The following is a 25035-nucleotide window of genomic DNA, read 5'->3' on the forward strand; positions in this document are numbered from 1 at the left end:
AGCAATTCTCAACACACACTGTAATAATGAGCTTTAATTCTCTATCCAAGCAGAACTTGAGCAATAATAATAAGCACATCAGAACAATTTGTTTACTGTGGCATTGCACAGGCTGCAGGGTCCAAGACTAGCTACAATAAACGGTAAAAACCAAAGCAAAAGCCCTAGAACAGGAAAAATACTGTGATAGAAACGTGGTTTTGGCTTTCAAGGAAAGAGGTACTTGACTAGCATTGTAGCTCGGATATTTTGCCCTTGTCCAAGGTATGTGTTTTTAAATACTTTCTTTTTGTTTCCCCCACACGTTTCTTTGCTTGTCTAACATTTCTCTTTTGCCTCCAGGATTGCGTTTAAACCTTGGTGCAGAAATGTAATTTTGCTCTTGTTTTGTATTGTTGGTTGGTTGGGTTGTGGTGGGGTTTTTTTTTGTTGTTTTTTGTTTTCTTTTTTTTTATTCTCTCGTCTTGTCGGCTCAGCCCTCTCGCAGTTTGATAGAAACTGAATAGCTCCATCTCTTCGAATAAAAAATACCTGAGTTATCATTGAAATGGCTTTTTGTGTGCCGCCACGTAAAGTTGGGAGAGCTCTCCGGCTGTTGTGCGGCTGGCAGCCTGCGAGGCTCTCCTGCGACCTGGTAAACGATTGCACCCACCCTCCTTGGGAGCACTCGCCCAGAGCGGGCTGAGCCGGCTGACACGGGCACCCCGGTCTGTGAACCCTGGCGAGCTGGAAACTTGTTGTAACAAGCGGGATTAGTGCGCGGGAGTGCGCGTTTGGGGGCTCTCATTTAAGATGCTGCAAGAAACTTCTGTGAACTGAAGCGTCCTAAAGACAGAAATTTAGCAGAAAGATAACATTTCCCCTCGCGAAGAATCCCACTGTAGCCGGCTGCATTATGAGACTCTTATTCTCAATGCCGTAGCCTTGTTTCTCATCCGAAAAACAACAACCAAAAAATCAAGGTTAAAAAAATTCCTCTTGCTCTAAAAAAGAGAAACCTATAGCTATAAATCATTTCTTTATACCTTAACTTTGTAGCTGGGTTTTCTCCCCTCTCCCTCTATCTCCTTTTTTTTTTTTCTTTTTTTTTTTTTTTTTTCTTTTCCCCGAAGACTCCTAATGCTATTAATTTGTCGAAAACTTTATTCTGGGCTGTCTGGAATTATTTCCCTTCTCTATCCTTTAAAACATTTTCATAATAAGCGTGACTCCGGACAATGTTTGATTTGTTTTTCTCCCCTCATCCCGGTTTAGACTGAGACATTAGCTGAATTCCCTGGGGGTGATTGGATGCAATTCGCTGAAAGTCGACAGGCACGTCCTGGATGTTAGAAATTCACTTTTCCTCAACGTGACAAGGCTGAGTTCGATCTACAATTGTATTTGAAAGGGCAATGAGCGGAAAGATCTCCCATCATTAAAACCTCCCTCTTCTTTAGCAAAATAACAAGATACTTCATTTGCACACAAACACTCGGGGAAAAAAAAGAATCCCCAAACCCCAACCGACCCGCGATAACTCTTTGATAAAACGCTATCTCTGCACAATTTGGGAGGGGGGGACCACATATCAAAAGGTATCGGAGGACCCCCAAAGCGCCCATGTGATCAAGTTGACTTTTTACTTTAAATCTTGAATAAGATGTGAGTTGTAACAAGGGGATTTGCACTTACTCCATGACCCTTGTAATTGGATTAAATATGGACTGAGACGTACAAAAACATACCAAGATTGACACCTGCCAACTGGACTTCCTTATGATTGATTGTGATGCTTCGTGCTGGCAACAATAATGAAATAAATTGTATGGATAAAACAGCACATTTGTCATTTCCGTGCCATAAGAGAGGAAGGCAGCGTGTTAGGCAAGCTGTTATCTGACAGGCACGAACAGCAGACACAACTAAAGAGCTAAACAAGGATTCCAGACATTGACAAGACAAATTATAACTTGTCACAACCTTTTTAAATTCAGAAGTTTTCAATTAACATATATATTGCTGTTACACATAAGATCGGGTGGACTTAAAACATAAACAGGCAGGGACGGAGGGCGGCGGAGGCTGCGGAGCCGCCGCTGCCCCGGCTGCCGGCGCTGCGCGGAGCCCCGGGAGCCGCCCCGCCGCCCCTGCCCGCGGGCGCGGCTCTGCCGGGGCGGCGGGGCCGAGCCCGCGGGGTTCCCGGCGCGGAGGGGCCGCGGGGCGCCGGCGCAGGTAGCGCATCCCGCCGAGGCGCTCCGGGCTGGCCGGGGATGGAGCGCCGTCCATCGGGCCGGGATGCAGCGGCGGCGCGTCCTGTAGGGAAGCGCTCGGGATTTGCGGCCGCCGGCGGCGATCCGCGGCGCGGGGTGGATGCGGAGCAGGAGGCTCCTCCGCGCCCGGCAGCGCCGCGCTCCCGGCTGCGGGCAGGGCCGGGCAGCGCTCCCGCCTCCGCCGGGACTGCGGGCATCCCCCGCGAACGGGGGGAGGCGGCCCCCGCGGCGCCCCCCGAGGGGCAGGGGCCGCGACCCACAGCCGGCACCCGCTGGCCCGAGGGTCGCCCCGCGCCTCGGCTCCCTGCGGCCACTCGCGACCGCAGCAGCGCCGTGCGAAACGGGGGAGCAAGGCTGAGGTGGGGAAAGGTCCCCTGCGGGATGATCCTGGGTCAAGAGGCACGACACACGGGGCACGTCGTGGCACAGGGACTTGTGTCTGGGCTGGCTCCTCCAGCGTGACCCGCTGGGGCGGCTGGGGCAGTGCTCGGGTTTGGGCCGTCCGGCCCCCGCCAGGTTATTACTGGATAAAAAAGCAGCGAGGCAGGAGCGGGCTCACCTGAGCACGGCCCCCGCGCCTGTCGTGACCCCCCAAAATGCAAACGAAACTGCGGAGCATTTTCCCCCGTGTCGTGGTGCGCTTTCTCCGAGGAGATGCTGACCTGGCCCGGCCCAGCGAGCATCCCCCGGGAGCAGACAGAAAGGCCGGCTCCCGCTGAAAACCGTCGGGTCCCACTCGAGGGGCGACTCCGACTCTTAGACAAATATTTTCCACCCCCGTTTCTTTGTTCTGAGCGGGATTTTGCTGGGTCCGAGCTGACGGGCAGTAGAAGTACAGGGGATGTAGCACCGCGTCTTTCCCGGCCATCGCCGGGCACGGAGAAAAAGGACTTTGCCCCCAAAACCCCGAGTCGCAACTTGGGAAAAAATAACTAATATTCCAAGGCGACCTTTCCACTTGCTGTAATTACTGCCAAACTCATTCCTCTAAATTAAATGCTGCAAGTGATTTGAATCCTCGAAACGCAAAACCCAAGTTCCATCGAATTAGTTGTAGCCTGCCTGCTTTCCCCAGTGACTGCATCTATTAACATTATAATCTCAAACACCATTTTTTATGTAACACTATTGTTAGTAAATCAACTCCTCAGGTCCACAGAGACGCTGACCTCTGTCAATTCAGTGAAAGTGTAATTATCTCCCCGAATCTTGGACAGATTTAAGAGATTACATTTCAACTAAATCTATATCAATGCTAATTTTTTTTCCAGGCTCCAGGTGCTAGGCACTCCGAAATGGTGTTTCTGCCCAGCAGAATGGGTTACAAAGAGGAGAGGGCTTGCTGCGTAGAGGGCCAGAAGAAATGAAGCCCCACATAAAATTACACCTTTTTTTTTTTTTTTTTTTTTTTGCTACAAAACCTGGTTCTTGTATGGCAAAGTCAAACAAAGCAGCTATGCTAAATTAGCGTTAAATAAAGGCTAGTTTAATGCTCGGTTACAGTCAACTGGTGTATATTTGATGGCTAATTGTCTATCAAAATTAAAGAGAAAAGAACAAATGATTCCTTATAAGAAGGTGTTAAAAGCTTCGACAAAAGGACATTTCACAAATATAATATCTGCGGACGGCGAATTGTCCTTTTGAAGCTTTTTTAATGTACTGAAGGCCTGGGACTCCCTAGATATAAATAATGGGGAGAAACGCGCCCTTTTATTCCGAGAGAGCCTCTTTTAGACCAGTCGCTCTAATAAACCGGCGAGGACAATATTCCGGGAGGAACGGGAACCGCGTCGCTGTGATTTCCGACGGCCACTTAAATAAATAATGCCCCGGCAGTAAAAAGGCGTTTAAATGTTATTTGGTTTGCGCTTAAAGAGACCTGAGCGGAGAGCAGCTCTCACTTGCAAATCAACCCCTACCAGCAGGCAGCAGCCAGGATTTGTAGGGCTGCTTGTAGGGTGGGGATGGGGCCGGATCCTGCCCCGGCTGCCCCGCGGCCAGGCGAGGTGCGCGCCCGCCCCGCGGTTCTCGCTTTATTCAGACTAATGGCTCAGGAAATATTCCGCGGGGCGGAGAGCGAGACGGGGCACGGAGCCGCGAAAATGAGAGGGGAGAAGTGGCGGAGCCAACCAACCAAAAGCTCCCGCGTGAAGTTAATCCAAGAGGATGGCGGCGAAGCGGGCTCTGGGGCAGGCTGAGCCCCGGCGGCTCCGCGGGCGCGGAGCCCCGCGCAGGCAGGCAGGCAGGCAGGGAGCGGCTCCGCGGCCCCTCCGCGCGGAGGGCGTGCGGGAGAGCGGCAGCATGCAAAAGAGCCCCGGCTAAATCATGCAGCAAGAGCGACAAACCGTCTGGAAAATGGACCCACGGAGCAGCAAGAATGTACTTTTTTATCTCTGACAACTTGTGTCCTAAAGAAAGTATCTTGAAGATAATTGAAATGATTACAATTCATCGCTGCCTCGCTTTGAGTAGGAACGGTCAAATAATGAAATCTTAGTAATACAGCAAAAAATTAATTTCCATTGCACCACTGCTCGAGGTTTCCCCTTTTCTTTTTCTCTCCCCCCCTTTTCTTATGCCTAGCTTTCTCTAGAAATTTTGTGCTCACACATAATTCTGCACTTTGTTGCATTATTCATATTTTCGGGGTTATTTCCCATCTCCTCCCACCCTTTCTCCTTTAGCAACGGTCTCTGGAACTTCCAGATGTGGGTGCGGGGAATCTTCTGGAAGGAGCTATCCCGAGAGGTTGGGGAGGAATCCCCAAACTAAGTCCAGCCCGGCCGGGGTGGGTGCTGCGGCCCGAGAGGAGATTTTGGCCAACTACACCCCCTCCCACAACCACCTCCGGCGATGATGAGCAGGGGCTGGGCAGGCACCATGGCCGGGACAGCAGTGATAATTCATTTTTGGAAACTGTTCTGGGACCCGGTCCCTGTGGGTTTTAAAAAGTATTATTATTATTGTTGTTGCGGTGGTATTATTATTATTATTATTATTATTATTATTATTATTATTATTATTATTATTATTATTATTATTATTATTATGCCAGCATTTTGATATCACGATTATTATTGATATTGCTTTTTCTTGCTGTTTTCACCAGAAAAAAAATCTCTCCCAGAAGCTGCAGGGTGTCCTAGTGATGCCGGGGCTTTGGCTGAGGTGTTTTTTCTGGAGCTTTGGGCTGGAGGAGGGCACCAGGGCTCACCCACGCAGGGAAATGGGATGGGGCCAGGGCGAGCCTGTGCCCCACTGTCCCCAGTGTCCCCCCCGGTGTCCCCAGGCTCTGTGGCAGTTGCTGGCTGTGCTGCTGCCCGGGATGCCTGAGCCCCCTCGCAGCCTCTCACCTCGCAGATTGTGCAGGAGGCAGCCTGCCTTTTAATCCAAGCCAGGGATGGACCAGGGTACATCCTCAATGCAACTAACTGTTTCTAAAAAAAAGACCATCTGGTAATTGTCTTCCTTTAGATCTTCCCTTAATTATGCTTTTAATTAAAGATGGTTCAAGGCATTGGACCACATGAAGGGCAGTAATTACAAATTACATTACAAACCCAACAGATGTAGCTCTATCTGCTGGGAAAAAGGTACCGGAATAAAATTTGACTAAACTTTAGGATAAATTAATCCGCTGCCTTGAGAACAGAAGCACATTTTTTATTATGCAGACTCTAGCCAGGATTTAAGTTCTCTGTCATGATTGTTTTCATATTTCTTTGACATCTATTGATTTGGAGGCAGCTGCAAGGCTTTGTCACAAGAGAGAAGAGCAGTCACAATATATTAGCTTGATGGCATAACTCGAATATGAGTAGGAAGGATAGAAACATGACAGGGAGCCACGTGACTGAGTGATGGGTCTCCAACAAAATAAAGAAATTAATTTTTAATAAAAAGCTTTAAAAATACCACAGCTAGTGCAACAGCAAGGGGAACGACAGAACTTGTTAATTATCGAGCTTTGGAGCATCTGAAATTTATCCCTGAAGACCGAGAGGGGACGGGCTTTTTTTAAATTCCCAGTCAGGACTGGTGAAGTCACAAGGAGCACAGCCCCCGTGCCCCGGGCTGGAGCCCACCCTGCCCTGGCAGCCAGGTCTGGCCTGGGGAGCTCGGGGCACCGCGGCAGGGCTCCCCTGCCCCGCCAGGCGCTGGGAATGAGCATCCTGCTCTGCCCGGGATCTGCTCGGGGCAAAGCTCCCAGACCCCAAGTGGGGTTTATGCAAAGCAATGCAGAGCCCACAGCCTCTGTAATGAGGGAAGGCAGTGCAGGCTCTAAGATTCCCAGGGGGAATATTGCCCCGCTGATCTGTGGTCACTGATGGCTCTGGATATGCTACTCAAAATGCATCTTGAGGGGCTGCAGGAATGCAGGAGTAGGAACCCTTAAAATGACCTGGCTGGCACGTTGGGAGGAGATCAAGAGGCTGCGTTTTTCACCAACCCACTTCTGGTTCAGTGGATAAAGACATCACTGATGATCAAGAGGCTGTTTTTAAGTCTACATCCAGTTCAAAGGATGCGCCTCTCTCGCATTTTGCCAAAATCCTGTGCTAAATGTGTAACTGGGAGCTCAAAGTATTTGAGCAGGTTTGGGCAAAGTAACAGAATTTCCCTGTCTGGGGGAGGCTGTATGTTGAAAGCAGTCATTGAAGTCGAGCTGGGGAGCAGGGACAGCGAGGATTCACACGTCAGACGCTCCATCAGACCATTGAAGAGAAATTAAGTCGGGACGGTTTGTCTTCCCCTCTCCCAGCTCCACCTCTGTGGAAAAGGCACAATAAAAAATCCAGGCAGCTCCTGAACGTGGGGGGTGTCTCCCCTTCAAGTGAGACACCTTCAGCATCTCTTGAAGGTGAGACTGGACACGGGAGGCCTTGGGGGTGACCCCAAAACCCCAGCGACCACGGGGGCAGCAGCCAGGCCACCCCAAAGGTCAGGCGGAGCGCACGAGGGGTTGAAGCCCATCTCTGCCCTCCCTCCCACCCACAGGCACGAGCAGGGATGCTGTTCCTTGCTTTCCAGTGTGCCTCTGCTCAGCTGGGCACGGCGCAGCCCAAGGACAGAGCAGTGCACCCCACCCCAGCTGTGCACTCACACTTTCACCCACCCTCTGCTTACAGTGCCACATTCCTGTCCTTCTGAGGCAGCCAGCCCCATGGATGGCTAAGCCATTTCCTTACCCATTGCTGGGTCTCCTCCTGTGTGGGGTGCAGGAAAGGGAGCAGATTCTCGTGGCCCTGGTGCCAGGAAGGGAGTCATTTGGACAGAGCTCTCCGAATGGCTCTCAAGCAGCAGGCTCAGGGCTCCCAGTAAGGCCGCTGGGATTCAGGATTGCCCAGTGTCAGTGGGTATGGCCACACCATGAGCCCGTGGGCAGCACATCGCAGCTCCCGTGCTCTCATTCCCTTTCAAAATGAGCAAGCATAACGCTCCTCTACTTGGAAATTTAACCCCGTGTTTTGCCATCACTTCCCACTTCCTGGAAGTGACCCTGATGACAAAATCCCATTATTTGAAAAGAGAATAATTTCAGGTTTAAAAATTCCATATGTTATCCAGGAAAACCTGTGTCTCTAAGGTAGTTGGTGAATGTAAGATTACAGGTACTCCTGAAAACTCTTACTGCTCATTTATATAGAACTTTTGGAACATATTTACATATAACCAAAAAACCCTTCTGCCCCAAATTGTAAGACTGCTTTTAGATCAAATGCAATATGGGATCTAGATTTATTTAAATATATTAATATCACATATATATATATATATATATACATATTTAAATAAACCTCAATCCGGAATATATTTATATGCTATATAGACAGCGCAAAAAATAGAATCCAGATTTTTATAATAATTTCTGTGTGACTTAATTGCTCTGCCCGTGGCCCCATGTGTCTCCATTCAGAAAGGATGCAACATGTTACCAAACAAATGTTTCTTTGTGAAATATGTGAAAGACTACAGATGTTTCCCTGATCTGCTGGGTAAATCTCAGAGCCTTTTTGGTGACGTGGTCTGCACTTGTTTACACAGCAAGTAAGCAAGTGAGGCGTGCTTTACTCGGAGCTGCAAGGCTTGCCAGATATAAAGCTAAAGCCATATACACAGCCCTGGCTTTCACAGGTCTGATCCAAGGCTTGCTGATGGGATGGACAAATTCCCAGGTCCACGTGATGTGGTCAGTGGGCTGAAACCACAGCTCATACAGTGCAGGGTGATGTTTATGTCAACAGCTGAACACCACAGGTTTTCTTTCTGTTCTTCTTTTGCCATCTATCCTAAGCGCATCTTTCTCCCCTGTTATGGCCTAAAATATTTCTTGAAAGATGGGAGTCCTTATGGCTGCTTAGCGCAGAGAAAGTACAGTTTACTGAACTGATGTCGTGTTTCGGGGTTTCTGCCTGGTGCATGGGGTAGGGGCTGGAAGCAGAGAGCAGCTGAAGTGTGTGAGGGTTCTGTGTCTTTAACAGCGCCTCTCGCAGCGCCGTCGCCATCCACGTGAGAATCCTGTCTCATGCAGCAGTGATGGAGCATAAACTCACAGCTCCAGAGGTGTGGAGTAGATGCAATAACGTTTTTGGAGCTCATTTCTCGGAGTTGCTCTGAGCTGATGTTTTCTGTGGAGGGTCATGAGTTGGGAATGTCTGTGTGATTCTCAGCAGCCAAGCCCAGCCCTGCAGGTCAGTCTGGGTCCAGAAGATCCTCCTGTAAGGCTGCCACATGAAGCCATGCTTTTAAAATGTGTCTGGATGGAATGTTGTGGTTTTTCTCCGGTTTTAGGGGCAGATTGTCTCAATTACATATTGTCATAGCAAACAAAGGGTGAGAAAATACTCATTCCAAGCAGAACAGAAGCAAATTTAACACTTCCAAAAAGCACTGACAATTACTTTCCTGGGCATGGTGATGCCACGTTTTTAAGGTGTAATATTTTGTAGTTCAGCCCCTGCTAGATGTTTATGGAAGTCCCATTTGTGTTCAGGGCATAACTTGCCCAGTGGCAGCAAATTCATCAGTGATGGGTCAGATTGCACAGGTTTTACGTGGAGACTGGAAATCTGCCTGTTCTGCACCTCCACCAGCAGGTTTTTTCCAGCTGGGTTCGGGAACAGATGAAAATTTGGATAAAGGAAGAATATGCACTGATACATTCTTCTTACAATAAGCGGGGAAAGCTTGAAGCTGCTGTGTCATTTGGGATGACAGAAATAGCCCCTGATGACAATATTCAGGGTTTTTCTGGGAATTCCCAGTAATACCAGCTCATATCTATTACACGGTTTTCCATGTAATACTCAAATACCTCCCTGGTCTGTGGGTGCATTAAATCCTATAGACTAGAGGAAATAGGAACATTTCTTTATACTTCTATTTTTTTCTTGATTGGTTAAAAAATGAGAAGTGGGAATTATTATTACGAATTTCTCTTTATTTCTTTATTTTATTTATATCTCTTTATTTCTTTATTTTATTTTATTTCGCCTATTTTCTTTAGCAAATAATCCAGTGGTTCTTAGCCAGTGAGTTTCAAACCCTTGCTGGTAAACATTTGCAGTGCATTGAAGTGGAGTTACATAAAACACTGTGCAGGTGTGCCCATCTGAAGGACCCTAAATGTGTGCATTCACGCACCTACAGACACGGCCCCTCAGATTTCTGCGTCTCTCAGAAACAGAATCTCCCTTTTTGTTACAAGGGCACATTTATCTGTTTATAACCTGCTTTGGGGCAAGCATGTCAAAGGGATGAAGCACACATGTAAATTCCAGAGAAAGATCCATCAGGACAGGAATTTTTCTGTATGTCCATTCTTACAAAAAAGATTTACTGATTGGCACTGAGAGCCAAATGCTTCCTTCACATCCCCAGGTCACCAAACTCCACCAGGAACAGTAACTAAGCTTGCACAATACAAGTGGATTCCAAAACAAGGGAAATTTGGAGCAAAGTAGGAAAGCTGGCAAATATTGAAACTGTTTGCCTTTTCTTGTCTTAGGGAAAAAAAAAATTAAAATGTTGGTGTGTCTGCAATTGTCTGGCTGCTAATTAGTGGTGTGCACCACAGTTGGGTTTGGAAGGACCCACACATGGAGCCGAGCCTGCCCAGCTGGGCAGCAGCAGAGCTGCCTCTGCTTGCATTGACTCTTGCACGGTTTCCCCAACGAAATCACAAATCCAAAAGCAAACCCTGCCACTCCGGGACAATGCACGGATTTGCCACAGTCCTTGGAGGACTGACAATCCTAAAAATCAATGGCTAGATTACCCTGATCCTTATCTGTAGATATCTCATCTGCAGCAGATAAAGTATTGATAGGTTGCTTCATTTCCTGAAGCATTTTGGATCTCCATGTGGGGAGGCACAGTGGAGCAGTAATTGCATTTTCTGGTGTGAGAAACGCTTCTTAAGGAAGCCAAAGCCGGGGCATTTGATGGGCTGTGAATTGCTGCTGCCTCCTGGCACATGTCTGAGCATACATTTGATTATGATATTGCTGTGCTCCACATTTTTGCAATAGCCACAATGCATTGCTGATTCAAGCACTGGCGTGCAGAGACGTGTATGTGTGTGAGAGACAGTGTGTGTGGGGAGACGGGGAGGTGGGCTTCCCTGGAGATGTGCACTTCAAGTATTTGGTGCTGCTTTTTCACCACCCAAATCTCCAGGTACATATCCCCAGCTATTACTAAAGAGCGTGATGTGAAAATCCCCTGAAGAGTCAGATTAGTGGGACTCTTAGGACATTAAAAAATCAGAACTCTAATATTTCATGAGCTGGAGGACTTTACCACTAATAGTGGGAGGCTGGGAGTAAAGGGGTTGTGACCTGGGTGTAAATTTCTTGTAGATCAGATATTGTTAATTACAGGGAGTTAGAGGATGCAGAGCTACACACATCAAACACAGACCTGTATTGATTTAAAAATATATGTGATTATCACTGACCATGTCTGGCAGAAGTGTGCCAAAGCCAGATTTACACCTAGATGTGAAAATCAGAGACTAAAGACGTGCAGGAGAAAGCTCAGTCTCCCCCAGGCCGATGGAATTTTACCCACTGCCCTTCCCTTTCCTGTCTGCTGCTTTTCTGCAGATGTCACTTATTGTACCCACAGGCTGCAGGTAACAGGGAAGAGATAGGACTCAGATATTGCAGATTCTGCACTTGCATGTCCAGGTTTTACAGACAATAGTGTGTTTTTCTAAGGTTTTTTTTTTTTTTTTCATGAAGTTCCTGTATCCCGCGTGATTTGTCTATGAGTCACATTCTGAATCCCCCTATTCAAACAAAAATCTCCCTTTTACTGTCTGATTTTGACTAACAGCCATAACATCCTCAGATGGTTGTTTCAGAATCTGCTGCACTGTTTGTGCACACACACACACACACACAGCCTGCATCCATAAACAAGTGTGTTAAATTCATGAGGGTGCGGTGGAAGACCAGATGTATCAGTAGGTGTTGAAATCCTTAGATAATAAGGAATTTACAGCAGCTTTATTGATTTTTTTTTTCCCCCTGGTCTTCAGCCATGCTCTTAGTGATGTTTACTGCACATAGCCATGTTCTTTGCATATTTGGAGGAGTAAATTAAGCATCTTTGTCGCATGCACATCTCTTGGAGCCTGTGCCTGAAGCAAGATAAAAAAAGGAGCTAAAGTTAAGGGAATATTGCATTCTCCTTAAAAGTACCCAAAGAATGGAGCTGATACAGATCATGTGCTTTATAGTAAATAGACAGAATCACATGAACTACTTTTAAATACCACTCTGGCTGTTTCATTTTGAGTCAAACCAGTGGAAAAAGCCGTGGTAAAGGGAGGAACCATCAGTGAGGAAGAATAGACGTTAAGGGAGAGTAAAGTGTAATGAGAAGAAACCCAATATTGACAGATCATGTAGAGCAGAAGGAGATGGGGTAGAAAAACGCAGTCAAACACAGACAGAAATATGCTGTTTAGCAGGAGGGAGCAGCCACAGAAGCCAGCTCCAGTTTGTGTGATTTGCCCTTCCCTACAAGGCAAGGAAAGCTCTCTGAAATGTGGAAAACTTTCCAGAGCCCCACATCCTCGAGGGGGAAAGACACAGAGGAAACAAAAGCAGAGCCACCCGTGGGCTCTAAGGCACGTTCAGCCCTCCAGCATGGCACTTCCTCGGGGGTCCCAAAATCCAGCTCAGCTCCTTCTGGGCATGAGGTGCCTGAGGTTGTGGCACCAAACCTGCATCAAACCCCCAAGAGCATTTCAAGGATGGCCCAGCCAGGCTTTGAGGCCATTTCTTTTGTGATTTGTCCCTGGTGCAGACAGTGTTTCTGGAGTGTGGCCATGGTCCTTGAGGGGGCTTTCTACAAATTCTGCTCCTAGAAATATTCTTCTTCTGCTTCTGCAAGGGATTTCTTGGGGTTCTGCATTTCCCTGCTAAGAGTCCCCCTGAATCTTTGCAGGCTCAGGGGTCTGGGCTTAATTTTAAAGCCACATCCAGGAGAGGAACTGATTTTTGATTAAGGAAAACAGTAATGAATAACAGTTATGGCAACAACAGAGCAACACAGCCCTTGCATTAGAGAGCTTAGAAAGAAGTTGGACATGGTTAGGCTTGACGTGCTGTTTCGCAAATGGCTTTGGTCTTGTGTTGCACAAAACAATTTTGTTTTACTGATATGAGATACTCCAAAGTAATAAAGATTTGCTGAGTATCTGGCATTTGCTTAATACTAGTGATTTGTGTTGATTGTGTGCACTCTATATTTTACCACTATTCAGCCACCTCTAAATCAATCACCTGAGGAAATTCATTGAAAAAACTGCAGAAATGCATTTCTGAGCACAAATCTCTCACGCAGTAGAACACTGAAGTTTTACTAAGCGGATTTAACCTCCGGGAATGAAACACTGCACGCACTCCCTTTGCACATTTTTAATTATGTTTTATTGCCCAGCAAGGCATACCCACAGATACCCCCAGGTCTACTGAGGGCCGGTGTTGTGGCAGAGCAGGTCTGCACCTGTGTCTGGTGGGTCACTGAAACTGGACGTGCAAGCAGAAGCTGGCTGATAACAGCAGTTTATTTAGGCTGCATCAGAGCAGCTCAGACGTAGCAAAAAACCTCTTCCAGCTTGTGCATAAATGGTAAAAATACAGAAAAATATTACTCTGGCAGCAGCTGCTTCCCAGCCATTAACACCACGGCCACAGTGGTTCTGAAAGGCTCTTTGGCTGTGTGTTCAAAATATGGATTAAAAGCTAGAAAAATGCAGTGTTAAATAGCACAGCTGTACTCTCCAAAGCACACACCAAGGCATCAAACACAGGAAAATACAACATTACACTCCAAGCATTTTTTAAATCAAGGCAAGGTGTTTGTAAATATTCAGTGTCCAGGACCTGCCAAATTTTCAGAGATTTTGTGCACCAGCATGGGAAGAGGCTCTGGATCAGGGTCTGTTTGGTTTTGCAAGCTGCTAAGCACTGGCAATTTTCATTTGCTATGAAACCTTGACACACACACACACACACACACATATATATATATATATATATATAAACATATATAAAAATGTAATGGAGAAAAGGAAGAGCCCAGATGAACATTGCAATTGATTTCCTATTTCCACTTGTATCTGCAGAATTTTATCAAAATATGAGCTGCACAGTGCAATAGCAGAGGGAATCTGTCTTTGGGATCTTAGATGCATTTCCTCTGAACAAGAAAACAAGAAAATCTACCCACACTTCCCACTTCAGGAAGAGTGGATGTAAGCACAGAAATCCCCACCAGTCTCTGCCCTGAAATCAAGTTCTTAACTTTAGGATCACTTTTATTTGAGTTTCTTCCACTTCAGCAAAATGCAGAGAGCTTGACAAATTCATTTTGCAAGAGAAAATCTGCTACAACTTGTTTGCTTTCTGGGTTTGAAATGGGGGTGCAGTGAAAAACATTCCTAAAAAACAAAAGTTATTTTCACTGCAGTTAAACTAAATTTCAGAGGGACTGACACACCGTGGTACACACTGGTAGATATTAGCATTGGTGAATAAGCAGTGCTGTTAAAAATCCTTGTGCACATTTCAGGTGCGGTTCAGGTATTTGAGCTCACAGGTTTTGCCTTCTCAGGCAAGCAAAATGATTTTATTTTGCAGATAAGATTTTTTTTTTTGATCGTAAATTTACAACTACTGTTTGAACACCAACAAATCATTATTAGAAACCAATGTATTCTGGCAGGAGCCTGAAATTATAAGTATGCATTGAAGTGGATTGCTCAGCTTAATCTCCAGGATCTTTGACTTCACTAAGTAGGTCAGAGCAGCAGTGAATGCAGATGCCATAAGACATGGTTAAAAATCTAAGCAAAAATACAGGAAACGAGTTATCCCCAAACTGAGCAACTCAAAGGATATTAAAAGCTCCTCAAACCTGTTCTCAGGTGAGAAATGATATTTGCAGGAGGCCTATGAACAATTTTCTTTAAAAAACACCTGCTCAGAGACAGCTGCTGGTGGCAGAGTCTGAGGAGGAATGAGATTATACGTGAGTTCAGCAGGACTCTGTGCTTGTCTTGCAGAGGGGCTGCGTGCAGACAGTGGGACAGCTCCGGCAGGACAGACTCGTGTCCTTGGAATCCCGTCCCTCCCGAGCTGCAGATCTGCTCTTGAACAGCAGGAGCCACCCCAGGCGTCATCCCGGGAAAAGGTGCCTGGGGCCCGGGGCTGGTTCAGGATGCCAAACGCGTCGAGTAGCTTCACACAAAATGATTTTCTCTGTTGGTCCTGCACAAAAAGATCCCAAAAATACCCCGTGCCTTCGGCCAGGGCTTTGGGTTGTGGCAAACGAGGTGGGGCCTGGGGGGCAAGGCGGCTCTGGGGATGCGCCCAGCCTGGGAGGGGACAGAAGTCACGAGCCAGCCTCGGGGGACAGGGTGTGCCCAGGGCCGGCATGTGCCAGGATGTGCCCGGGGCTGGCATGTGCCGTGACGTGGCTGAGAGCAGCAGCTGCCCAGGGGCAGGGCTGGGGCTGGGAGGGGCAAGGAGCCATACCAGAGTCACCGAGGTGTCAGCCAGCCCCCACGGGCACAGGGGTGCAGTCTGGAACTTTCCCTGGGAGTTCCTGGGTGCTGCAGGGCACCTCTGCAAGGTGACATCTGAGCAGGTGGCACCAGCCTGAGCTGCTTGGAGGTGTCACCAGGTGGGGAACAAGAGGGTGGTGCCAGGAATTAATGTGCGCAAATAATTTGTAAAGAGACTTAGGCCACGGGGCTGCTGATTCAAATGTGCAGAGGGTCTGGGCAGGGAGAAAAGGGCAGGGAGAGAAATGTCCCTGGGGACATGACACTGTCACAACTGGCCATGCTGGCTGCTGGCCCTGCTGCCCCATCCTGCCTTCTGAAATGGCTCATCAGTGCCCTTCATAAAATTGTGGAAAGGCAGTAAAAACAGCACATTTAGGGGTTCCCTCTGTCTCCACTTTTGGGGATTTCCTTTCCAGTAGGATGGAAATGCATATCTGGAGAAAAGCCCCCAGAGGAGCCTGACCCTGGGAGACAGACCCCGAAGAGCAGCAGCATCCCCTGCCTCTTGGGTACCTGTCAGAGCCAGGGCACTGGCAGCTCGGGAAGAGGCTGGAATTTGTGCTGGAGTGGCCCTGGTCCCGGGAGCACCCTGCTGCTTCACACGGGCTGTCCTCAGGCTCTGAGCTTGAGGAGGAGTGGGAATTGCTGACCTGGATGCTGGTGTGGGATGCTGATGCGTCAGGAGGGAGCTGGGATGTGTCCTGCTCACCTGGTGCCATGACCCTGGGCTGGCCATCGCTCCCTGGGCTTGAGAGGATGCCCCAAGCCGGGACTGAGCCTGCAGTGGGTGCCAGGGGCTGGCTGCTGGCTGCTGGCAGCACTGAGCCCTGGCTGCTCCTGGTGCTCTGGCCTGAGCCCGGGATGGTGGCACTGCGGTGGGAGCCCGGGATGTCACCCTGACCCGGGATGGAGCCCAGGGTGTCACCCTGAACCAGGATGGAGCCCAGGCTCTCACTCTATTCCGGGATGGAGCCCAGACTGTCACCCTGATCCCGGATGGAGCCCAGACTGTCACCCTGATCCAGGATAGAGCCCAAGCTGTCACCCTGACCCTAGATACAGCCCAGGCTCTCATCCTATTCTGGGATGGAGCCCAGGGTGTCACCCTGATCCCGGATGGAGCCCAGGCTGTCATCCTGATCCAGGATGGAGCCCAGGCTGTCACCTTGATCCGGAATGGAGCCCAGGCTGTCACCCTGACCCGGGATAGAGCGCAGGCTGTCACCCTGATCCAGGATAGAGCCCAGGGTGTCACCCTGACTCGAGATAGAGCCCAGGCTGTCACCCTGGCTCGCTCCCACTGCCGCCTGCCAAGCGAGCGGCGCAGGGGAGCCGGGGGATAATGCCCCGCATTGTGCTCTCGCAGCACCTTTTCCCCTTCCACAATCTCACCATTGTGCGCCTTTTATCGCTGTTCAACTCCAGATGAACATCAAAGGGGGAGAAGTTCATCAAAACAGGGGCGAAACAAAAGGCTTTGGAAGCGCGGGCAGCAAGGCGGAGGCGGAAAGGTTGGCGCTGGGCGCGGGCAGCCCCGGCGCGGCCGCGCTGAGCCCGCGTGGCTGCGGGAGCCGCTGGAGCTCATCCCGCCGCGTCCCGGCGCATCCCGGGAGCCGCTGGAGCTCATCCCCGCCGCGTCCCGGCGCATCCCGGGAGCCGCTGGAGCTCATCCCGCCGCGTCCCGGCGCATCCCGGGAGCCGCTGGAGCTCATCCCCGCCGCGTCCCGGCGCATCCCGGGAGCGCGGCTGGCCCGGGCCGGAGCGGCCCGCCTGCGGGAGAGAGCGCATCCTTTATTCATGCGAGCGAGCGGCGCTTGCTGCTCCAAATATAAATACTGAATGCCGCTTGCTAATGAAGGGCTGTCTAATGACAGCTGGGAGGCTCTGGTTTTCCCCAGGAATAAACGCTGGGAACTCAAATAACCGGGAATAGTTTTGCAACTCGCGATTGTGTTAATAAGCTATAAACCGTGCAAAATGCGCCGGCCCCTGGAGAATTGTGAATTCTGGTGGCAGCTCATGCACAAGCTCCTTTTTTTTTTTTTTTTTTTTTTTTTTTTTGACTAAAAAGCACAAAAAAGACCTAGTGGGAGATGGGGTGAGGGCAGGGCTGGTTATGAGATTAGCACTTTTTGGCAGGGGAAGGCAGAGTGGGTCTCCTTAGGAAGATGTCCATTAGCTAAGGTCACATTCCAATAATGAGCCCAAGGTCTGCTCCAAAGAGCCTGACACCTGGGACAAAAACCAGCTGGTGATGCCAATGGCATTTTGATCTCAGAACAAAATATTTATTATTTACTCGATTACTTAACTTTTCCCCTTAAATAAGATTTTTTTTTTTTTTTTTGTTAGGGTAAGTTTAGATCTTCCCATTTCCCATTCAGTAGCTGCTCCAGTCCAGTGACAGAAAACACAACAAAGGGGAGCAGAAACTCAGAAATGTTTCAGGCACAGTGACAGAGGTGAAAAAACCCCACAGTCTTGGAGGAAGAAAAGGATGACCTTTTTTCAAATATCTGTGGAGAAATGCACTGATTGTAGATTTGAAGAACTAGATCATAGAAAAGAAAGAGAATGTCTCCTATTTTCCAGTCTTGCAATCCCAGAGCACACCAAATTCTGGCTGAGGTGAGGCTCATTTTGTGCCAGAGAGACAGCAAATGGCACAAAGCAAATTTCATTCCCAGCTCCAGATAAAAAGTTTGTTACCACGGGCTTACATGGGGATTGATTTATTCAACTCAGAGGTGGAGGCCTGAGGATGAAGGGCTGTAAGGTCCGTTTTGGTGGGTCGTGGTTTCTCTACTAAAATAAGGTGAAAGGTTTTGTAGGCAGAGTGATACCTTTATCCTAAAAAAAACAGCCTTGTTATTATTATGCAGGAAAACGGGAAACAGCAAATATAAATAAATATCAAAGAAGGGGGAAAAAAATCCTCTTAAAGTCTTGTAAGATCAAGGCCAGCCATGCCCTCTTGACCACCTTATTTTTAGAAGTGGCCCATGCAGGGAATACTCATGCCAAAGGAATCCACAGGCTGAGGTTTTGGTGGTGTGATTCAGACAAAGGACAATTTTTTAAAGTCCATATAATGCTGAACACAAAGATAATCTACAGCTACAGCTAGGCCTGCAGGTTGCTACAAAACCCCCAAGAAAGCCTCTGCAAGAAGGGGTAAACAATTAACACAAATTTCAAATCAATGCGCTGTCACCTTAATAGCCAGCGAAGTCAGCTAAGACGGGTGTAATATGATGAGACAGTTTAATTCTTGTTATGACATTAGCTGCAGACTTTTACAACAGCTGAAAATGCTGGAGTGAGAAGAGTTTCCAATTATCACTGAGCTCCAAAACACAACTCTGGATTAGACTGAAGCATGAACAAGGGCTCCTCAACCTGGAAAACAACACGGAGCAGAGGCTGCGGAAGTTTCCGAAATCCCGTGAAGATATTTGCTCTTCTCGCCCCTTGCTGATACCTTTTCACCTCCTGAAAAGGTTTATTTCAGATAAAATAAGCCCATTTTTAAGAGCCTTGCTGTGAAACCAGCTCCTGAGCTGTGTGTGCTACAGTATTATACGCCATAAATCCCCGCGTCCAAGGAGGTGAACCGAACCAACCTGAAACGATTCTGTTTTCCCAGCATTAAGCTTCAAAAAAAATTAAAAGTCACCCAGGCTTGAAGGCAGATAGACAGGTAATAAGCCATGACAGCACTTCACGGGAATCCACAGGAATAGGCAAGCAGGTCTGGGTGTCAGCCATATAAAAAATACGATCATCAGAGCCAGAGCTCCGAATAATGCCGCCAAGTGTGAGCATGTCCACGGTAAAGGCAAGCGGGCTGTGAACAGGAGCCCCAGGCAGTGGTGAGTTTAGCTGGGGGCCTGCTGGCTGGGGAGGCTGCACCCCTTCCCCAGAGAAGGGCTAAGAGCCTGGAAATGCAAATCCCTGAGCTGGGAATTCTGGGCTGCAGTTCCCATACCAGCAAGGAGGTTCTCCTTCGGGGTAACGCAGCTGCGCTCACGGTGGGGGATGTGGTTTGCATGGTCTGGGGTGGTTCTGGCCCAGTTTTATTTCATGCCGTGTGTTTGAACTGGTTTTGAACTGCTTTTGTGTTTGTTTTTTTTTTTTAATTTTATTTTTTAATTTAATTTTTATTTTTGTGAATCTCACAAGAACAACACTCCTCCTGGACCTTACTTACCCAGGAAAATTTGTCATAACAAGCCATCCACCTCTTCCACGGCTTTTATCCAACTCTTATTTCCCATTGCAAACATGGGAAGTAGCTGGGTGGTTTGAAGCAGCGACTCTTTAATCCAAACCTGTCCCATTTTGTATTGCTCGTGTCACATTGCTCTGCCTTTTTTAATATTGCTTTCAGAAAAAATCGGGTCACCGTTTCCTGTTCAGATCGTAAGGAGAGAAATCATTTTGTCAGGCTTCTCCTGGTACAATCCTTCTGGGTTTCCTCCATGTTATTTCTCACAGCTGGGAATATAGGCTTTGGAAAGGAGAAAAGCAGACTGGCAAGAGCATAACTGGGAAAAGCCTGGAGCTGGAAAAGGTCTTTGCTGAAAAATAAGTTATAATTCACTAAAAGGCCTTCTCCACTCTCATGAAAGCCCCATGAGTGCTGCACATGGACTGATTACATCCCAGAAGTCCCCCTTGCTTCCAGGCTGGGTAAGGCCTTTGCTTAAAAATAAGTCATCTCTCTCTAAAATGCTTTTTCCCATTCTTTTAACAGCCCTGTGAGCGTTTGCAGGAGTCACCTTGGGTAGCCTGGACCGCAGGGAGCAGCAAGGGTCCCGCAGCCTGGGGCACTGTCTGAGAGCAGGCAGGGGAAGAGAGGATGTCACAGGGGGAGGAAAGCTGGCACTCCAAATCCTAACAGGAGAGACCTGCCTGAAGTCAGTCTTTGTTTTTTTCCCCTGTTCAATGCTCTTTATTTGGCAACTCATTTTTAAAACGGTTGAGATGAGAAGTTGCTGCGTCACGCAGTACCTTACTCTGCATGGTAAGGTAAGATAATTCCTCATTAAAATGGTTGGCTTCCAACCTCCTCCCCTCCCCGGTGAATGAATAAATAAATAAATACACTTAAATGTGTCCTGGATATGCTTCCTCTGCTATTTCCCAAGCAGAGAGGGAAGCTCTGGGTCTGCATCGTCCTCTCCCAGCTGCTCCAGGGGCTAAAGAGCAGCTGAGGGGTGGTTGTGGGGTGGCACTGAGGGACATTCTGGGGACACCTGTACCCCTTGCAGGTGACCTGTGTCCTACAAAACACTCCTGACCTGCTTGGATCTGTGCTCAGGCCCTTCAGGTGCCGTTCCCCTGCCCTGGTGCCACCTGCCAAGCTGCTCGTTCAGGGTGTCACTGGCTGTCTGCTCCTCTCCCAGAAATTCACCTCCAGCTTTTTTTACTTCACAATGCCAAATCCCTGGAGAGAAAAAGGGATTTCATGCCTTTATATGGAACTGCAAACCTGTATTAAGCCTCCAAAGATGTTTTTATCAAAAAATCTCGATGGCTGCCAACATCCCTAAATCCCAAACTATCATTACACATTTAGTCTTAGACGGGGGATTTTTCTGGATCTTCCCTCCTGACCCAGTGATAAAGCCAAGTTGGTTGGAGATTGAAGATTCATTTATCTCTCCTTGGCAATTATCTCTATTACTGCCCACAATCCTTCCCAATCTTTTTAAACAACATCCTGCTATTAAAGCCACTTGGCAAGCATTTAAAGCCCTGGGATAAGTTAACCATGCACAAAATATCCCACTTGGGGAAGGATCCAGCTATAAAAATAAATGGTTTACGTTCCGAAGGCCACGGTTCAGGATGGGCATTCTTCATTTGTGAAGAGAGGTCATCATTGCTGACAATAAAATTATGTAGGACCTGATCCTCCCCCACTGAGCTCAATAGCAAAATCCCTCCTGGTTTCAATGGTGTTTTCCGGGGTCAGTCGCCGGGAAAGCCGACATTCCACAAAGTTGCTGAAAATCTATAATTGGATATATTAAGAGAGCTTTCAAAGAGATGTCAGATTTGGAGGCTTAGTGTAAACTGTGCTGCAGAGGGGATCATTTCGTATAACCCAATCAATAAAGCTTTTTTTTTTTTTTCCCCAGCCTTACTTTTCTGCTCGATCCCTGATGACGGAAAAGCTGAGCTCTGGAGACTCACTGCGGGCACAGAGGAAGGGCTGGGAGCCTGGGCCACCCTCTGGGGGCAAAGATCCTTCCAAGTGACCTGGTGGGAGCCGGGAGGGGTGTAATCCTGCGAGTGTTTGATCCGGTGGCTTTGCTCACACCACGGAGGTAACTCGTGCGTGTAAGTACTGGGATACCGAGCCCTTATTTTCATGGCGTTGCTGGTTTCCTGTCACAACACATCTCTTTGGGAGATATGATTGAGAGTTTTGATGAATTTTGCTGCGCTTTACGTGTCTATATTTAGTAAAAAGCAGCTTGGTTTGTTTCTTTGGAATGAGATGTGGATTTATCCCCCAAATGCATTTTTTTAAAACTCATCAGCTGTACTTCAAAAGTGTTCTTTAACGCCACTTTGGAAATGCTCACTGGTAGCTCTTTAGGAGCTGGAAATCTTCCATTTCTACTTACATGGTGCTTTTCTGGCTGCTGAGCATCCTTCTCCCTTTGGTTCTCATGCAGAGAAAGGGCCACTTGGCACGTGGCAGCTGTGCCAGGCAGGGCAGGCACAGGGACTGCAGCCTCAGGAGGTGGACGCCGATGTGCCTGAGGGGTTCCACTGCTGTGGCACCTTGGGGAAGGGACACTCCAGGGAGCTCCAGGTCACTTCACCCTTGCAGCAGCCTCATTTGTAAACTTGTGTGGGTCATCTCCCCTCCAGTGTCCCCGTGCCATCTGCCCTGGGTGTGCAGGTGGGGACAGGGAGACACTCACAGGTGACGCTGCCATTGGGAACTGCTGCAGGTCCCCTCTGTGGTTGAGTCACCCTTTTCCACTGCTTCTCTTCCCCTACCCTGTCCCCAGAGCAGTCCTCCACGGGGCCACAGTCACAAAGCTTGCTCCTCCTCCCCAGAGAGCTTGATTGTTTTTTCCCCTTCCTTTTCAGTAAAAGCTGAAATTCAGTAGAAGCTGATGAAACCACCATGGAGAAATGCTGGTTCACCACACTGGCTAGCACCAGCTTGGTCTGGCTCCAGCTCCGGGATGTGCAGCCTACAGACACAGGAATGAAAAGAAATATTCTAAAAAGGATGAGTCAGCTGGAGGCCAGTGGGGAGAGCGTGCAGGATCTGACTGGAATTTAAAAAGTTATGAGGCTCCACGTTGTTTTGAGCCCTGCCAGCGGAGAAACTCAAACATGGGAAACGCTTTGTCATCTGGCATAATTATGTCACTTTGCTGATTAGCTGGTAAACTCTTTTCAAAATGCTTTTAGACAATAGTAAGTTCATGAAATAGGAAAACTTCCTGCTGACACCACCGACAAGGGCCTGCTTTACATGTTATTGAAAACTGCCTTCCCTAGAACCCCACCAGACTGTGGGACAGACATGAAAACGGTTTTTTTTAGTATGTATTAGATGACTTACCCATTAAAACAGTTGAGGTATCTTCACACCTTCACTTCTGTGCTGTAAGCTGGATGTGAGCTGTGAGTACACCCACACTGGTAGTGCAGCTGATGCCTCAGCTTTCAGCTTTTCTATTTTTCAGATTCTGTGCTGCTCTAGTGTGTGGGTCTGAGCTTCATATGGTGAGCTCTCTGCACAGAGCAGGGAGACAAAACAATTCCTGCTCCAGCTGGGCACCAAGGACAAATGATCCAAATCTCAGGCCCAGGAGCACAAACAGCGTGGGCTGGAGAGAGAAAAACAAGCAGGATGGGAGTGCCTGGGCTAAAGCTGGAATGGGACAATGAACTGCAAGGTGCAAATGGAGCAGAACTGATCCAAGGGAGAGACCCCGGGAGCGCTCGTGCATTTTGGGACCATTTGGGTTCATCTTGGGTGCAGCCCTGGCTGGGCTCTTGTGCTGCCCAAGGTGGATCCATGGAGGAGATCCTTTGAATCCCTGTTTTATTCTTTAGCTCTGTATAGTCTTGCTCTACATCAGCCTAGACAGAGCTTGTTGTTCAAGGCATCACGACCTGGATTTCTCTGCTTGATTTTCTGTGTGTTTGCACCAACTGGCACACCAGCAGGTTTGTGTGAAGCTCTTCCACTCACTCCTCCAGCCAGGTATCAGCACATCCTCCCTGGCTACCCCGGGAAGCAGTGCCCAGCATTTGTATAATTTGTGAGGCACATAACTTTCAAAGACTTGAATCTTTATCCATAAGGTTCTTTGAATAAATGACGTCAGAATTACCTCTAATTGTTGTGTGGAAATGTATACATCCCATTCCTCCCCTACAAAGAGTGATCCACCTAGTCCTACTTCCCAGCCTGGTCAGACTGGTGGGGAGAGTCCATGCTCCTTTCTGGAGCACCTCCAGCAGGGTGTTGGGACGGAAATGCTGCTGACAGGCTGTGGCTGGCCATCCTTTACAATCGCACTGTGTCTGCCTTTCCTGCATTCCTTCACCTTCCCTGCCATCAAACCTGGTCATTCCCAGGGATGCTGACGCAAACTGTGGAACTGGCCATGGAAAAGAAGGGTGAGCACAGCTGATTGCTGCCTCCGCTGGGAGGAGCAGATCCCTCTCCCACGTGTGGATAAATGAGCCACCAGTTCAAGCAGACTAAAGCAGAACAGGTAATTTCCCTGAGTAATATCCCATAATCTTTAGTGGGAAGCAGGGAGATACCAGCAGTGCTTTACTGCTCTCAGGGACATGGTGTGAGAGGTTATGCCCCAGCTGCCTGGGATGGTTAGCAAAGGGGCTGAGGTGGGCTCGGAACCATTAGCAGCTTTCACCAAGGGCTTGTTGAGGACCTTCACACTGGTAAAAGAGGCACTGGTGAGTTTTAGACAAGGCAACCAACCTGGTTTTCACTCCAGGAAAGTGCTGGAACAAATAATCACACAGCTATTTGTAAACACCCCAGCGGGAGCTACCAACAGGGACTTGTCAAGAACAAAATATGTTAAATCACTCCAGTTATTTTCACAGAATTCACAGAATGACCAGTTTGGAAGAGAGCTTCAAGATCATCGAGTCCAATCCAGCCCAAACACCTCAGCCAGGCTTTGTTAAGCACACCCAAGGATGGTGACTCCACCACCTCCCCAGGCAAAACATTCCAGAACTTCATCACTCTTTCTGTGAAAAACTTCCTAATATCCAACTTAAATGTCCCTTGATGCAGTTTGAGACAGGGGAAGTCCTGCCATGCGGAGAGAAGCCATGGATGAGAGAAAAGAAGCCCTGCTCCAGTTTTCTCTCACTTCAGGAAGGCAGTCCTTCCCAGGAGGCTTCCTTGAACAGGAATGGGCAATGTGGGTTGGATGAAGAGATCCTGCAACCCCCAGGGACAGCAGGACAGCAGCAGTGCCTGCAGTGCAGTCTCAGCTAGCAATGGGTTGGGCTGGGGGACGGTCGGCCTTGCAAACAGCCACTGCTAGATTGTCATTCCTGTCCTGGAACAGGTATTGGCCAATCCCAGTCTCAGATGACCCAAAGCAAAGAGGACCGGTGGCATGCAGGGGGGTGGGTTGGTGTTCAGGGTGACCATTTTGGGCTGGAAGG

At 48.4% G+C, this 25035-nt stretch overlaps 1 long non-coding RNA gene across 1 annotated transcript; it reads left to right on the plus strand.

Annotated features, from left to right (window-relative positions):
- Window positions 1-112: 112 nt before the first annotated feature.
- Window positions 113-23094, plus strand: LOC119701678. The gene is made up of 3 exons (XR_005257143.1): window positions 113-264; window positions 21486-21687; window positions 22453-23094. It is a non-coding gene; the product is annotated as an uncharacterized LOC119701678 (long non-coding RNA).
- The last annotated feature ends 1941 nt before the right edge of the window (window positions 23095-25035 follow it).

This window comes from Motacilla alba, chromosome 5, assembly GCF_015832195.1.
Source record: "Motacilla alba alba isolate MOTALB_02 chromosome 5, Motacilla_alba_V1.0_pri, whole genome shotgun sequence".
NCBI classification, from domain to species: Eukaryota; Metazoa; Chordata; class Aves; order Passeriformes; family Motacillidae; genus Motacilla; species Motacilla alba.